Source organism: Ictidomys tridecemlineatus, chromosome X (genome assembly GCF_052094955.1).
Source record: "Ictidomys tridecemlineatus isolate mIctTri1 chromosome X, mIctTri1.hap1, whole genome shotgun sequence".
Classification (NCBI taxonomy): domain Eukaryota; kingdom Metazoa; phylum Chordata; class Mammalia; order Rodentia; family Sciuridae; genus Ictidomys; species Ictidomys tridecemlineatus.
The window spans coordinates 71064486-71080805 of NC_135493.1; the positions used below are offsets into that span (position 1 = coordinate 71064486).

General features: G+C 33.4%; 1 long non-coding RNA gene across 1 annotated transcript in view; it reads right to left on the reverse strand.

Moving 5' to 3' along the window:
* LOC144371629 (uncharacterized) overlaps positions 1-16320 on the reverse strand; it is a 279895-nt gene that overhangs the window by 221445 nt on the left and 42130 nt on the right. Inside the window, exon 3 of the long non-coding RNA XR_013431582.1 lies at positions 14888-14943. This is a non-coding gene — a long non-coding RNA (uncharacterized LOC144371629). The remainder of the gene's footprint in view (positions 1-14887; positions 14944-16320) is intronic.

Sequence of the window (16320 nt, forward strand, 5' to 3'; positions counted from 1 at the left end):
CAAGTTCAAAGCCAGTCTCAGTAAACGCAAGGCATAAAGAAATTCAGTTAGACTCTGTCTCTAAATAAAATACAAAAATAAATAAATAAAATACAAAATAGGGCTGGGGATGTGGCTCAGTAGTTGAGTGCCCATGAGTTCAATCCCTGGTACCCTCCCCCAAATTCTTGAATTAAAATACATACACTAGCTGAATGGATAAAAAAAACAAGACTCAACTCTATGTTGCTTACAAGAAACTCAATTCTAAGGACACTCAGATACTGAACATGAAGGAATATAATGAGATATTCCATGTAAATTGAAGCCAGAAAAAGAAATACAGCCTTACCAATATCATATGAAATAGATTTCAAATCAAACAGTAAAATGTTACAAGGAAGTTTATTATATAATAACATCATATAATTATATATTATATATGATAATATATATCAATAGCAAATAAAAATTCTACATATGTATATGCCCAATATAAGAGTACCTAAATGAATAAAGCAAGTATTAATACATACAAAGGGAGATATCATGTGTGGTGACACATGCCTGTAATTCTAGTAAATTCTGGGGGCTAAGGCAGGAAAACAATAATTTTGAGGCCAGCCTCAGCAAATTACCAAGGCCCTCAGCAACTTAGGAAGACCCTCTCACAAAATAAAAATAAAAAATGGCTGGATATGTGACTCAGTGGCTTAAAATCCTGGGTTCAATCCAAAGTATCATAAAAAAGCAAAGTAAATAAATAAATAAATGAAGACGTAGACACCAACAGATTAATAGCTCCAAGCTTTAAGACCCCCACATTCATAAATAAACAAAACATCCAGACAGAAAATCAACAAACAAGAGTTAAGATGCACCCTATACCAAACTGACCTAAGAGAGATCTAGAGTACTATCTTTTTTTAAAAGAATTTAACGTTTATTCTATTTATATGTTTGTTGTTGTTTGTCTTTTATGTGGTGCTAAGGATCAAACTCAGGGCCTCACCTGTTCTAGGCAAGCACTCTAACACTGAACCCTAACCCAGCCCCTATAATATATTCAATTGAACAGCTGTGGATACACATTTTTCTTATCAGCAAGTGGAACATTACCCAAAAGAGATAATAATATAATAGGCCACAAAACTGTAAGGGTCTGGCGAAACGTTGGAGGGAGAGACCACCCAAGAGACTGACTCCATGCAATTGGCAAAAGGGGATATTTATTGGGGATCCATTCCAGCGCGCTGGGACTCTGTGCTCACTCAAGGAGGGAGAGCAGCCCAGAGCCCAGAGCCAAGGTCAAGCAGAGCTTAAGTACACTTTTTGGAGAGGGCAGTGGGCTTTTCATACATCAGAACAAATCATCATGAGGCGCGGGGAAATTGAACAACAACTCTGAGACGTGATTGGCACATTCATTGGCGGGAACAGGTTGGGCGGGGGTGATTGGTCATTCGTAAGCGGGGTACACATTCAAACTGATTGGTTCAGGCCCTGTGAAGAACTGCACAGGGCCCTAGGCTAAATGGCCAGTAGGGCATTGTTTTAACTATCTCAGGAATCTGGGTGTAACAGAGGAACTTAATAATACCCGATGATCTTTTTCCAGCTTAGAAACTTTACTCTTTCAAAAACAAATTAGCAAATTAAAAAATAAAATAAAATTGAGTATTTTTTTTACCACTTGAAGTATAAGTAAAAATCAATAATAGAAAAACTTTGAAAACTATATAAATACATGAAAATTAATCAATTTACATTTGAACAGCTAATTGATCAAAGAAAAAGTTAAGAAGGAAACTTAAAAATTTCTTAAAATGAATGAAAATGGAAATACAGCATACCAAAACTTATGGAAAATAAGTACTAATCAAATAAGTACTAAATACTTTTATATGTCATCTGGACATGCCATAGTTTATTCAACTAAGATGCTCCTAAACATTGAATTTTACACTGTCTCCAAATATGCATTATATAAACAATGTTGTAACAAGCATCTGTGAACACAAATCTATTATATGTATCTAATTAGAAAAGTTCCAAGAGATATGTTGACTACATTAAATTGTATTGGTTCTTTTTAATTATACATGATAGTAAAATCTATTTTGATATAATTATACAGGCATATAATATATCTTATAGTAATTATGACTCCATTCTTGTGGATGTAAGCAATGGTGAGACTCATTGTGGTGTATTCATATATGTACATAGGAAAATTATGTCAGATTAATTCCACTGACTGTCGTTTTAGTATCTCCCCTTCTATTCTTCATTTCCCTTTGTCTAATCCATTGAACTTCCTTATGTGGGTTAGATACCACATGTCAGCAAAAACATTTGACCTCTGATTTTGGGGCCTGCCTTATTTCACTTAGCATAATAGTTCCCAGATACAACTGTTTACTGGGAAATGTCAAAAAGTCATTCTTCTTATTGGCTCTGTAATACTCCATTGTGTATATATACCACATATTCTTTATCTATTCATCCATTCAAGGACACATAGGTTGGTTCCATGTCTTAGCTCCTGTAAATTATGCTGCTATAAACATTGATGTGGTTGTGTCACTATAGTATGCTGATTTTCAAATCCTTTGGATATATACAAAGGATTGGTATACTTGGTCAAAACTAACCATTCTTAGATTTCTTTTTATAATTTTTTAGTTGTAGATGGACACAATACCTTTATTTTATTTATTCATGTTTATTTGACACTGAGGATCAAACCCAGTGCCTCATACATGCAAGGCAAGTGCTCTACCACTGGGCCACAACCCCAGCCCCCATTTCTTAGTTTTTGAGGAATCTCCATACTATTTTCAAAAGTGGTCACAGCAATTTGCAGTCCCACCAACAATGTACGAGTGTACCCTTTTTGCCACATCCTCACCAGCATTGTTTGTTAATGATATTCTTTTTTAAGTCATTTATTAACACTGGTTGTAAAGTCAAATCTGGATCTTAGTACCAGCTGTTATTAACTTCCATCTCATTCTATCATCTTTCCTACCCCCATGTCCTCTCCCCCCTCCTCCCTCCCCTTTGCCCAATCAAAGTTTCTCCATTCTTCTCATGCCCCCCCCCATTATGGATCAGCATTCACTTATCAGGAAGAACATTCATTTATGAAATCTAGCAGTTTTCTGGTAGATTTTTTTTTTTTTTGGTTCGTCTAAACATAAGATCATGTCGTTGGCAAATAGAAATAGTTTGAGATCTTTTCCTCTCTGTATTCCTTTAATTTCTTCCTTTTGACTAGTTGCTCTAGCTAGTGTTTCGAGGACAATAAGGAATCTAAATGGTGTAAATGGATATCCCCATTATTGTTCCTATTTTTAGAAGAAATGCCTTAATTGTTCTCCATTTAGAATAATGTCGGCCTTGGATTTGTCACATATAGCTTTTACACTTGTTGTGGTATGTTTCCATTATCCCTAGTTTTTCTACTGTTCTAAAATATGAATGGATGCTGGTTTTGTCAAATGCTTTTTCTGCATCCATTGAGATAATCCTGTGATTCTTGCCTGTAAGTCAACTTATGTGGTGAATTTCAATTATTGACTTCCATATGTTGAAATAACCTTGCATCCCTGGGATGAAACCCATTTGATCATGGTAAACTACCTTTTTATTGTATTTTTGTGTGTGATCTGTCAATGTTTTATTAATAATTTTTGCATCTATGTTCAAGAATATTGGTATGAAGTTTTCTTTCCATGATGTCACTTTTTTTCCTGCTTTTGGTACCAGGATATTAGCTTCATAGAATATGTTTGGAAGAGTTTCCTACTTTTGTATCTCATGGAATAATTTGAGAAGGATTGGTATTAGTTCTTCTTTAAAGGTCTGGTAGAACTTGGTTGAGAATTCATCTGGTCCTGGACTTTTTTTTCCTTAGTAGGTTTTTGACAGCTTTTGCAATTTCATTACTTGAAACTGATCTGTGTACATTTTCTGTATCCTCCTGGTGCAAGTTGGGTAGGTCATATGTCTCTAGTAAAAATTTCTCAATGTCTTTAAGATTTTCTAGCTTAGGGGAATGTAAATTTTTAAAATAGTTTCTGATTATCCTCTGTATTGCAGCAGTGTCTGTGGTGATATTTCCTTTTTCATCACAGATTTTAAATATTGAATTTTTTCTCTCTTTCTCTTGGCTAGCCTGGCTCATGATTTTCAATTGCATTTATTCTTGTAAGGATCATATTTTTGTTGTGTTGAGTTTAGAATTGTTATTTAATCTTTTTAATTTTGTATTTGTTTTATTTAGTTATACATAATTATAGAATGAATTTATGCACTTGGATATATCATGCATAGATGGGGTATAATTTCTCATTTTTTTGATTGTACATGAGGTAGAATCATATTGGTCATGCAGTCATATATATACATAAAGTAATAATGTCTGTTTCATTCTACTACCTTTCATATCCTCATATCCTCTCCCCTCTCCTCCCTTCTCTCTCTTCTACCTAATCTAAAGTAACTGTGTTCTTCCTTAGTCTCCCCACTTATTTTGAATTAGCATCCATATATTAGAGAAAATATTTGATTTTTTGAGATTGGTTTATTTTGTTTAGCATTCTATTCTCCAACTCCATCCATTTACCTTCAAATGTCATAATTTCATTTTTCTTTAAATTTAAAGAGTAATATTATTCCATTGACTATACCATATTTTCTTTATCCATTCATCTATTGAAGGAAACCTAGATGGTTCCATAATTTAGCTATTGTGATTTGAGCTGCTATAAACATTGACATGGCTCGTCTCTGTAGTAAGCTGATTTTAAGTCCTTCGGGTATATAAGCCGAGGAGTAGACTAACTGGGTCAAATGGTGGTTCCATTCTGAGTTATCTGAGGAATCTCCATACTGCTTTCCATAGTGGTTGCACCAATTTGCAGTGCCACCAGCAATGTATGAATATACCTTTTCCCCACATCCTTGCCAACAAACTTAACTTCATTGATTTCTGCACTTAATTTGATTATTTCCTATTTTCTACTGATTTGGGTGTTGTTTTGTTTTTATTATCTGGGTCTTGAGTTATAATGTTACATTATTTGGTATCTTTCTATTCTTTTATGAACTTAATGCTGTTAACTTTTCTCTTAAAACCACCTCCATTGTGTCCCAGAGATGTGATATGTTGTGTCACTATTCTCATTTACTTTTAAGTACATTTTTTATTTTATACCTGATTTCTTCAACTATATATTGCTCATTCAATAGTGTATTATTTACTCTCTAGGTGTTACAGTAGGTTTTTTTGTCTTAACATTGATTTCTAGTTTTATTCTATTATGATCTGATAGAATAAAAAGTATTACCTCTATTATTTGTACTTGCTAATAGTTCCTTTGTGCCCTTATATATGGTCTATTTTAGAGAAGGATCCATGGCTGCTGAGAAGAAAGACCATTCAGTCATTGATGGATGAAATACCCTCTATATGTATCTGTTAAGTCTAAATTATTAATTGTTTTTAGTTCCTTAATGTCTATTCAGTTTTAGTTTGGAAGATCTATCTTGTGATGAGAGAGTCACGTTAAAGTCACAGTATTATTGCATTGTATTCTATTTGACTCTTGATCTGAGCAGGGTTTAAGTAATATTCCATTGACTATATATACTACATTTTCATATGGTATGAAATGTTTGCACATAAGTATGTATGTATATTTGATGTACATTTTGATGGACACGTGTATATATTTTGGGTATATGGATGCCCCACTAATTGGGGCATAAATAATTATGATTTTAATTTCTTATTGTATGATTCAAATCACCAGTATGAAATGAAATTCTTTGTGTCTTCTGATTAACTTTGGCTTGAAGTCCCCTTTACCTGATATGAGACTTGAAAGCCCTGCTTGTGTACAATATCCATGTGAATGATATGTTTTTCCTAACCTTCCAAATTTAGTCTTTGGATATCTTTGCCCATGAGGTGAGTCCTTTGGAGACAGAATATTGTTGATTCTTGTTTTTTTAATCCAATCTGCCAGCCTATGCTTCTGATTGATGAGTTTGGACCATTTGTATTCAATGTTATTATGGAGGGATGATTTCTATTTCTTGTCATTTTTAGTTATTTCTAGTTTTTAAGTTGAATTAGATTTCATTTGATTGACTATTCTTCTAGAGTGATTTCTTCTTATGATGGTTTTCATTTTATTTTTTATTTCTTCTTAATGCAATATCTTATTGAATTTTTTGTAGTGCAGGCTTTCTAGTTGTGATTCTTTTAACTTTTGTTTATTGTGGAGTGATTTTACTTCATCATCAATTGTGAAATATAATTTTGCTTGATATAGTATTCTTGATTAGCATCCATTTTGTTTCAGAGCTTGGTATATATATAATCCTAAGAACTTCTAGTTTTAGGTTCTGAGTTGAAAAATTGGTTGAGATCTAGATTGGTTAACCTCTAAATGTAACAAGTTGTTATTCCTCTATCAGCTTTTAAAATTCTATACTTAATCTGTATTTTAGGCATTTTCATAATAATGTAACTTGGAGTGTTTCTGTTGTAATTTTGTGTATTTGGAGTGCTGTATGCCACTTGTATTTTATATTCCATTGCATTCTCTTGCATTCTTAAGGTTTGTAAATTTTCTGATATTATTTCATTGAAAAGATTGTACATTCCTTTAGTTTGTTCTTCAGAACCTTCGTGTTTCTTAAAGAATTTTCAATTTGGCCTTTTAATGTTATGTCATACACTTTTTAAAAATTTTCTGTTCATGGTCTCTTAACATCCTTTCTCCATGGTCAACTTCATTTTCAAGATTATGTACTCTGTCTTTATTGCCTTAAATTCTACCTTCCAAATGGTCCAGTCTATATTAAATGCTTTCCATTGAATTTTTAATTTAGTTTATTGATTCCTTCATTTCAATGATTTTCAATTGGTTCTTCTTCAGAATATCTCTTTATTGAAGTGATCCTTTACTTTTATTGTTTTCTCCCTGATTTCACTCTTTACATCATCATTTAACACTTAGATAAGTTTGACTATGTACTTTCTAAATTCCTGCTATGACATTCCTCCACTGTAGTGTCAATGAAGTCTGTTGTTGAGGCATTCTGGGTTGTTTGGGATAAATTGTTCCCTTGTTTTTTGATATTGTGTGTCTACTCATTTATCTGAATGGATCTGAAGCACCAATGTTTCAATGCTACAAACTTATAATGCCTCTGCATGTTTCTAGTTCCTCATCATTTGGGGAAGCCAAATAATAGCAATCACCTATGCAAACAATATATAGTAATAAACTGAGTACTTAGTTACTATTATGACATCTACAATGTTATTTGATCCAATAGACAGAAATGGTGGAAGATAATTTTAGCAATTTCCAACTGTAAAAACAGCAAGTAATCATGCACTATGTCTGACATAGAATCAAACATCAGGTGTTATTAGATAACTTCCACAGTATTTATTATTACTACAGCAATAGTGGTAAGAGCTGGCATATTATAAACTAATCAGTGCTACAGACTTCAAGAATAGAATTGATTAAGAGAAAAGAAGTGCTAGGTGGGTATAAGGGGTTTACAATTTCAAAAAGTGAAAATAACAGATGCAGAAATTACATAAGATGTGATGGTTTTGCTGGGGAGCAAAAAATAGAAGTAAACATTAAAGGAAGAGTGAAAGAGAAAACAATAAAATTCGGATGTTAGCAAAAGAAAGGTGAGCATAGAAACAAAGGAGAAAAAATAGTGAATAAAACCATACAAAACAAAGCCAAAATACATTAATTAAAAACCCTAACCCTCAGACTGCGGTTATGGCTTGGTGGTAGAGCACCCCTCTAGCATGTGCAAGGCCCTGGGTTCTATCTTCAGCACCACATAAAAATAAATTAATAAAATAAAGGTATTGTATCAAATTACAGATAAAAAATAAATATTAAAAAAGCCCTAACCCTCAAAAGATAGAGCAAGGAAAAAATAACTGCCATTAAAAAAGCTAAAAATGAGAAAATATAAATATAATATATATATATATATATATATATATATATATATATATATATATATATATATACCCATGAATCATTTAGCACACATTTAAAAAAAAACGGAGGGTCTTGATGAAAAATTAAGAAATTATTTTCACTGCTATGGACAAAATAGCCAATGAGAATACATATTCACTCTCTGTGTCCAGTTGTCTTTCTTTTTGTTTCTTCTGTAGGTAGTAGCTGAGCACAAGAGTAGGGATCACAGACTGTATAATTCTTTTTTTTTATTGTGTTGCTCACGTAGATGCAATTTGGAGTTCAAAACTTTTCAGCTTCTCTTATCAGCAGTATGATGTAGGGTGGACTGGGAAGTACTGTCAGCTACACACCCAAGGTGAAGTTGCCACTGGGTTCTGTGAGATGGGTTCCTGTAGTTTGAGCTTCTGGCAGCATGGCTGTTATAGTTAAGGTCCCATGTCCTTTATTTCATGATGAGTTGTCTGTATTAAATCAATGCACCTCTAGAGCCTGGCACTTATTGATTTATGCTGGGAGACTCTAGAGTTTCCTCAGGGTTTCACTCATGAGATGGGAGAGCCAATTCTTTGCCACTTCTGTTACTCATGGATATTTTTCCTCCATGGCTCAGTTCTGGAGCACAGTCACACTGGACTGTTTAAAGTCCAAACCCTTTTCAAGGGCCCTGGGAGCCACCAGACTCAAATTGAGGAAGCAGCCAGGCTCTCCCCAGCCTCCCCAAATTGTATTCTCCAGGCAAAATACTCTCTATGTCTGCTATTCTCTGGATTTATTAGGCACAGAATAGGTTACATGGCTAGTTATACCTATTGCCAAGACTGTATGTCAGTCCCAGCCCCTAACTTGGATGTACCGCCACAGCATGGTTGCCTCAAGATGGCTCCTGCCCCAGCTCTTCATGGAAAATTGGGGTACATTGGGGCACCTTTTGTGCACCAGTTTATTGTGCCAAATAACCTTTAGATCAGCCTAGTGTAGCCTGCCTTTTTGATCTCAGGAATTTTCACAATAAGACCATCCATAGTATTTCTCAATTTTTTCCATCTTTGTGTGTTAATTCTGCCACTTCCCCCAAGCAGCTTAACTCTAATTTTGTCCCTTTTCTTTGTTTAATGTTTCCAACATTTCTATGTCTCTGAGACCCTCTGACTGCCCAATATTTAGTATTAGGGAAATCCCTATTTCACCCACCTTGCAGAGAAGCAGTATTCCCACTGCTTTAATCCAACATCACTGATCCATGAGAAATGCTGCTTTTTCTCTGGTCTGTCATTATTGATATTACTAAGTAGTTAGAAGAAAGTTTATAGAAATTAATGCCCATAAAAATAAGATCTCATATAAAAATCTATCACTGCATCTCAAGAAGCTATAAAAACAAGAACAAACTAAACCTAACATTAGTAGAAGAAAAGAAATCATAAAGATCACTGAAGGGCTGGGGTTGTGGATCAGAGACAGAGTGCTAACCTACCATGCCTGAGGCTCTGGGTTCGAACCTCAGCACCACATAAAAATAAAATAAAGATATTTTGTCCACTTATAACTAAAACTAAATATTTTTTTTAAATCTTAGAAAAAATAAAATAGAAACTAAAAAAGAACCAATACAAATGAGCAATGGGGGAAAAAGATATCAAAAGTATAAACAAAACAAACAAATTCAGCCGGACTAGGAAAGGCGATAGAAGACTCAAACAAACACAATAGGAGATGAAAAGGAAAATATTATATTTTCACACAAAAAATTAGAGATTATTATGAACAATATAGATCAACAAGTTTGATAATCTAGAAAAAGTCAGCAAATTTCTAGACACATAGACTTTACTAAGACTGAATCATAAAGAAATAGAAAACCCAAAAAGACCAGGACCAGATGGCTTCACAGCAGAATTCTATCAAATATTGAAAGAAGAACAAATACCAGTTCTAAAGTTATTTAAAAAAAAGAACTGTAAAGAATTCTTCTAAACACATTCTGTGAGGTCTGCACAACCTTAAAATTAAAACCAAATGAGGACACAATGACAAAAAGAAGACTATAGGCCAACAAACTTGATGAACATAGATACAAAACCCTCAAAAAAATATTAGAAAATGGATCCAAAATCACATTAAAAAGATTATCCACTGTGAACAAGTGGGATTAACTCCAGGGATGCAAGGATGGTTCAAAATTATTAAGTAAAAAAAGATGATACATATCAACAGAATGAATGATTAAAAAAATATGGCCATCTCAATTGATATTGACAAAGCATTCAATAAAATTCAATATCCCATCATGATAAACATCCTAAACAAATTAGCCATGCAAGGAAGGTACCTGAACATAATAAATATGTTGGCCATATATAATAAGCCAAAAGCTCATGTTTACAGATTCAATTCAAGTCCTATCAAAATAAAAATAGTATTCTTCACAGAACTAAAAAACAGAATGAAATAAAATTCCTGTGGAACCACAAAATCCATGAAGAACCAAAATCATTTTGAGCAAAATGAACAAAAGAAGGCATTATGCTTCCTGATTGCAAAGCATACTACATTCAAGATGGTAAATTAGAGGAAGACTTTATTTCCAAATGTTCCACAGCTGGAGATTAAAGTGACAGGAGAACTGCTTCTCAGTGAGGGGGACAAAAGAGGAAATGCACTGAAATCCCATATCAGAAAGTCAGAGTCTCAGAGAGACAAAGAAATTTGGATGCATTGAACAAGGAACAAGAAAGCATACATGAAGCCAAACCAGTTGTGGCAACAGCAGAATCTGTGTTGCACATCAGAGAGGAGGGAAGAAATAGAGAGAAAAAAAATGAAAAACTTGGTACAGAAAATCTAATACATTAGAAAATCATCCTAAACTTAGCTGATCCAGAGGCTGCAAAGTGAACTTGTGTTTAAAAGCTCATTTAAACGCAATGTTGAGCAGGACATGCTGTAGCTTACTTCTATGGGAGCCCAGGAGATTATAGCAAACATTGCCCTAGTATACCAATAAATGTGTACCCTGCAACCTAGGGTGTACCTAGCAGAACATGAGTGAAATGGAGAAAGAGAAGATTGTATCCAGTGGGATTTGAGTGAGATAAATGGAAGGAAATCAAACTTGCTTTCCCTTTGAATCTGGCAGCTCATATGGCCAGCCAAGGCGGGTCAGGAAACTAAACATGCTGGTGTGAATACACTCAAGGACTAAGCTTCTGAAGGCTGAATTGTGGCAGCACAATATGTGAGGTCTGTGGAGTGTTATCTCCTTAGCCCTGTGATAATTCTTGGAGAGCTCTTAATGTCCAGACTTGCAGCAAAGATCAGCATCTTTCTAGGTGTGTTGATCTAATATCTCCAGAGCAGATCTAATATTTTCAACAAATTCCCTAAGGCCTGATTGGAACAAAGCTCCAACTGCTAGAAAACCCTTCTTAGAACTCTGCAGCCTACACTGGGAATTCTTTGATCTGTTCTGTCTGGAGAAAACTCCAATCAACCCTACTTCCACTTCATTTCTAACTTACACTGATGAGAAAGAAGCTGATAAATATTTCAAATATCTTAAGTTTTAGATCACTCCAACTAGTAGCTTGGTGAGCAACAACAAAAAAAAAAATGGATGGGCTTAACAATACCCAGCCCTTAGGAGATATCTCTCTCTCTCTCTCTCTCTCTCTCTCTCTCTCTCTCTCTCTCTCTCTCTCTCTCCATATCTGCATATCTGTATCTGCATCTCTATCTCTCAGTACATAGCCCAAGAAAAAATGGAAAGAAATACAATCAGGCATAGGCAGTTACAATCCATCCTCTTTGACTGTTTTAACAACCTCAGCAGAGACAATTCTTTCATATTTGATTAAGAAATTGTATGTGTGTGATTTTGCTGTGTTGATTGGTTCATGAATATATATATATATATATATATATATATATATGAATATGAGAGAGAAAGATAAGATTGTTTTAGCATTTTTATGGTAGCAAATAGCTATCTTTTGAGGGTTAGAGTTTGTGGTATATTTTTGTTTTGCTTTGTTTTGTTTTTGTTTGTTCCACTTTTTTCTCTCTCTCTTATTTCTTTTCCAGTAATGAACAAATTCTATTGTTTTCTTTCTGTCCAACTTTGCTTTACTTTTTTAATTCTATTTTTCTTCACCTTTTTATAACCATCATTTACTACATCTTTTCAGAATTCTCTCTTCACATTTTGAACATTATAAGCTTTCTTCTACTGTCCTAACACATTTTATTTTCTCTTAGTGACCTGTATTTTTACCATCTTTTGAATGGATATTTCATAAATAATTAGCTTATGTAAAAATGCTCCTGCCACAACTGTTCAAATTGTGGTAATTACCAGTACTGTGAATGACAGAGTTAATATCTAATGTTTACTTTAATGTGAGATCTAGTTCACAGCTCTCTATTGTTTTGCTGTTGATAATTGCTGATCCACCATTCTTATTTTTGTAGAATTAGTGTCTTAGATGTGATAGTTGTCAGTGGTTATTTAATTTAGTACTATATATTGTTTGTATCAGTTATTGCTATTATTTGTTTCCCAATTTTCTGTGAGGTGTTGGGAATTGACAGGGACACTACAAGTTCATATGGATGAGACTCTGTTGCTGAACTAAACCCAAGCAAAGGACAGTGCACTGACCTTCACACAAAATTAGCTACACTCAAACTTCAGCTATAATTTAATATATTGAATAGAAATGACAAAATTCCCAAACTAAAATTGAGGCCCCAAGTAGGAGCAGTTGAAGGATACTTGGGTCGCACTCACAAATGTCCATTTCCTACAGCAGAAACAGAGAATTACCACAAAGAATGTGGATACCATATCTATGAGGGATCTCAATCCAGATCACTGTAGAATATTACCAAGAGAATCTTGTACCATAAGTAAGAGTGGAAGAGGAATCAACTCCAACAGATGTATAAAACCAACAAAGGAATATAAGAAATATGAAAAACACAGTAACACAATGTCTCCTAAAGTTTACAATTCACTGGCAACAGGCTCCTAAAATACTGATGTGGATGAAATATCAGGTAAAGAATTTAAAAGATGGCTGGGATTGTAGCTCAGTGGTAAAGCACTTGCCTAGCATGTGTGAGGCACTGGGTTCCATTTTCAGTACCACATATAAATAAAGGTCCATTGATGACTTAAAAAAAATTCAAAAGTGTGAGCTGGGAACAGTGGTGCATGCCTGAAATTCCAGAAGCTGTGGAGGCTGAAGCAGGGTGATTGCAAGTTTTAAAGCCAGCCTCAGCAACTTAGCAAGGTTCTAAAGCAACTAAGTGAGACCCTGTCTCTAATAAAATATAAGAAAGGGATGGGGATGTGGCACATTGTTTAAGCACCACTGGGTTCAATTCCAACTATCAAAAAAAGGTGATTATAACAAATGATCAATGAATTTCAAGAGAACCCAGACAAACAACTGGAAAGATTAAGTATGTCAGTCCAGGATATGAGTGAGATATTCAATTGGAAGATACATATTGAAAAAGAACCAAATGGAAATCTTGATAATGAAAGACACAATAAATCACATAAAATGTTCAGTTGAAAGTTTTTCTAATAAAATATACCAGACTGAGGATATATAGTACTAAATGAAAACCCCTGACAACTATGACATTTAAGACACTAATTCCACAAAAACAGAAATGATGGGGTCAGCAACTGTCAACAGCAAAAACAATAAATAACTGTGAACTATGATCTCAACGTTGGAAGAAAAAGTGGACGAGCTGGAAATTTCACACAACACTAAAGAAAATAAAATAAATAACAATGACCAAAATATAAAACCAAAACTCTGGGACAACACTAAGAGACCAGATATAAGAATTGCTATAATTGAAGAGGGTGGAGAAATGCAGGCTAATGACATGAATAACCTTTTCTGGGATAACATAAAAAATTTCAAACTATAAATTTGAGATGGACATCCAGATACAGGGGGTATTTAGTACCCCAAATAGACAAAATATGAAAAGAACTTCTCCATGTACATTATAATTAAAATGCCTAATATACAGAACAAGAATAGAATTTTAAAATGTCAGATTACATTTAGATGCAGGACAAAAAGATTACTTCTGATTTTTCAGCAAAAATTTTAAAATCCAGGAAGACTTAGAATGATGTGTCACAAGCCCTGGAAGAAAATAACTGTCAAATCAAGATTTTTAAATCCAGAAAAGCTATTCTTCAGGATCAAAGAAGAAATAAGTATCTTCCAAGATCAGCAGAAACTAAAAGAATTCATGACTGCTAACATATCACTACAGAAAATAGACAAATACCTCACAAAAGGTAAAAACAAACCCCAAATATCACAAAAGAACAAATCTTATTTAAAGAGTAGCTAAGTAAATGAGAAATTGGACCAAATCAAACATTAGAAATAATCAAAATACTAAAAATTAATAAACATCTCTCAGTTATAATAGACATGGTCTCAACTCTCTAATTAAAAGGCAGGCTGTCAAAATCAATCAAAAAACAAAATTCAACTATGTATTGTTTGCCAGAGATTCACATTAGAGGCAAAGATAGTCACCTCCTAAAAGTGCAATGATGAAACTTGATATTCCATGAAAATGTAACATGAAAACAAGGGAGAATAGCTACTATCCTCATATTCATTAAAGCAAACTTCAATCCAAAATTAATCAAAAGAGACAAAAAAGGACATTTCACACTGGAAAATGGTAAAATCAAACAGGAAATATCATACTATTACATACTTATTCCTAAAACATTGGTCCACCTAATTCTGTAAAGTGGATACTTGAATTATAGACTCCACTAGACCCCAATAAAATAGCACTGGGTGAATTCCACATACCTCTTTGACTGATACTTAGGTTTTTCAGATAGAAATTCAGCAGAGACTCTTCAGACCTGAAAAAAATCATAAATATAACTGACTCAATACACATCTATAGAATATTTCATCCAACAAGAGTAGAACATACTTTCTTCTTAGCTGGATATAGAACCTTCTCCAAAAAAGGTCTATATTTTAAGCCCAAACCACCTATTAATTAATACAAAGAAGTCATAATTCTTTGCATCTTATCTGGTCATAATGGAATGAAATTAGAAATTAATGCCAAAAACATTTTAAGAAAATATATAAAAACATAGATACACTGTTTATAATACACAAATTTATACATGTAATTCACCATGAAAAGAAAACTAAGGACAAAAATCACAGTCATCTCAATAGATGCTGAGAAATTTTTAACAAAATTTAGCAACTATTAATGACAAAAAAACACTGAAGAAATTAGGGATGGGGAAAAAATGAAAGGATTTACTTTAAAATTTGGAACAAGATAAGATACCCAAGCTCACCATGCCTATTCAATACACAATTAGAAATCATAGCCAGAGAAATTAGGAGGATTGAAAGTAAAATATTCTACAAATAAAATAAATTAAATGGGAAAGGAAGAAGTCAAATTCTATTTACAGATGGTAGAATTTTCTATTTAGATGACCCAAAAAATCTCCATGAAAAGACTTCTACAGATAATAAATTTGGCAATATAGCAGGTTACAAAATCAACATAAAACAATCAATAACTTTCTTTCATACCAACAATGAAAGAAAATATGAAAAATAATTCATTCACAACAGCCTAAAAATAAAAAAAACGTATTTAGGAAATAAATTTAACCAATGTGGTGAAAAATCTCTACAATGAAAAGTATATAATATTGCCTAAAGAAAATTGAAGAATTCACAAGAAGATAGAAGGACTTCCAATGTCCAAGGATGCGCAGAATTAATATTGCTATAATGGTAATACTACCAAAAGCAACATATAGATTCATTGTGATCCTCATCTAAATACCTATGACATACTTCAGAGAACTAGAAATTTACCAAAAAAAAGTTATAAAATTAATTTGGAAGAATAAAAGACCCAGAATAGCCAAAGCAATTTTAAGCCAAAAAACTATGCTGTAGGCATAACACAATACCACACTTCAAATTATACTATACAGCTATAGTAACAAAAAAACTGGATGTTGCTGTCATAAAAATGGAAGTTCATAATCCGTTTGAATCAAATGTATGGAATATGATATGTCAAGAGCTTTGTAATGTTTTGAAAACTAATAAAAAAAATTTTAAAAATCAGAGAGAGATCAGAAAACCAGGGAGAGCAAGGAAGAAAGGAAAGGGGATACACTGGGGAACAATATTATACAAATTTTTTGTTATATTGTATGTGTTGTGTAACAATAAATGCCATAATTATGTAC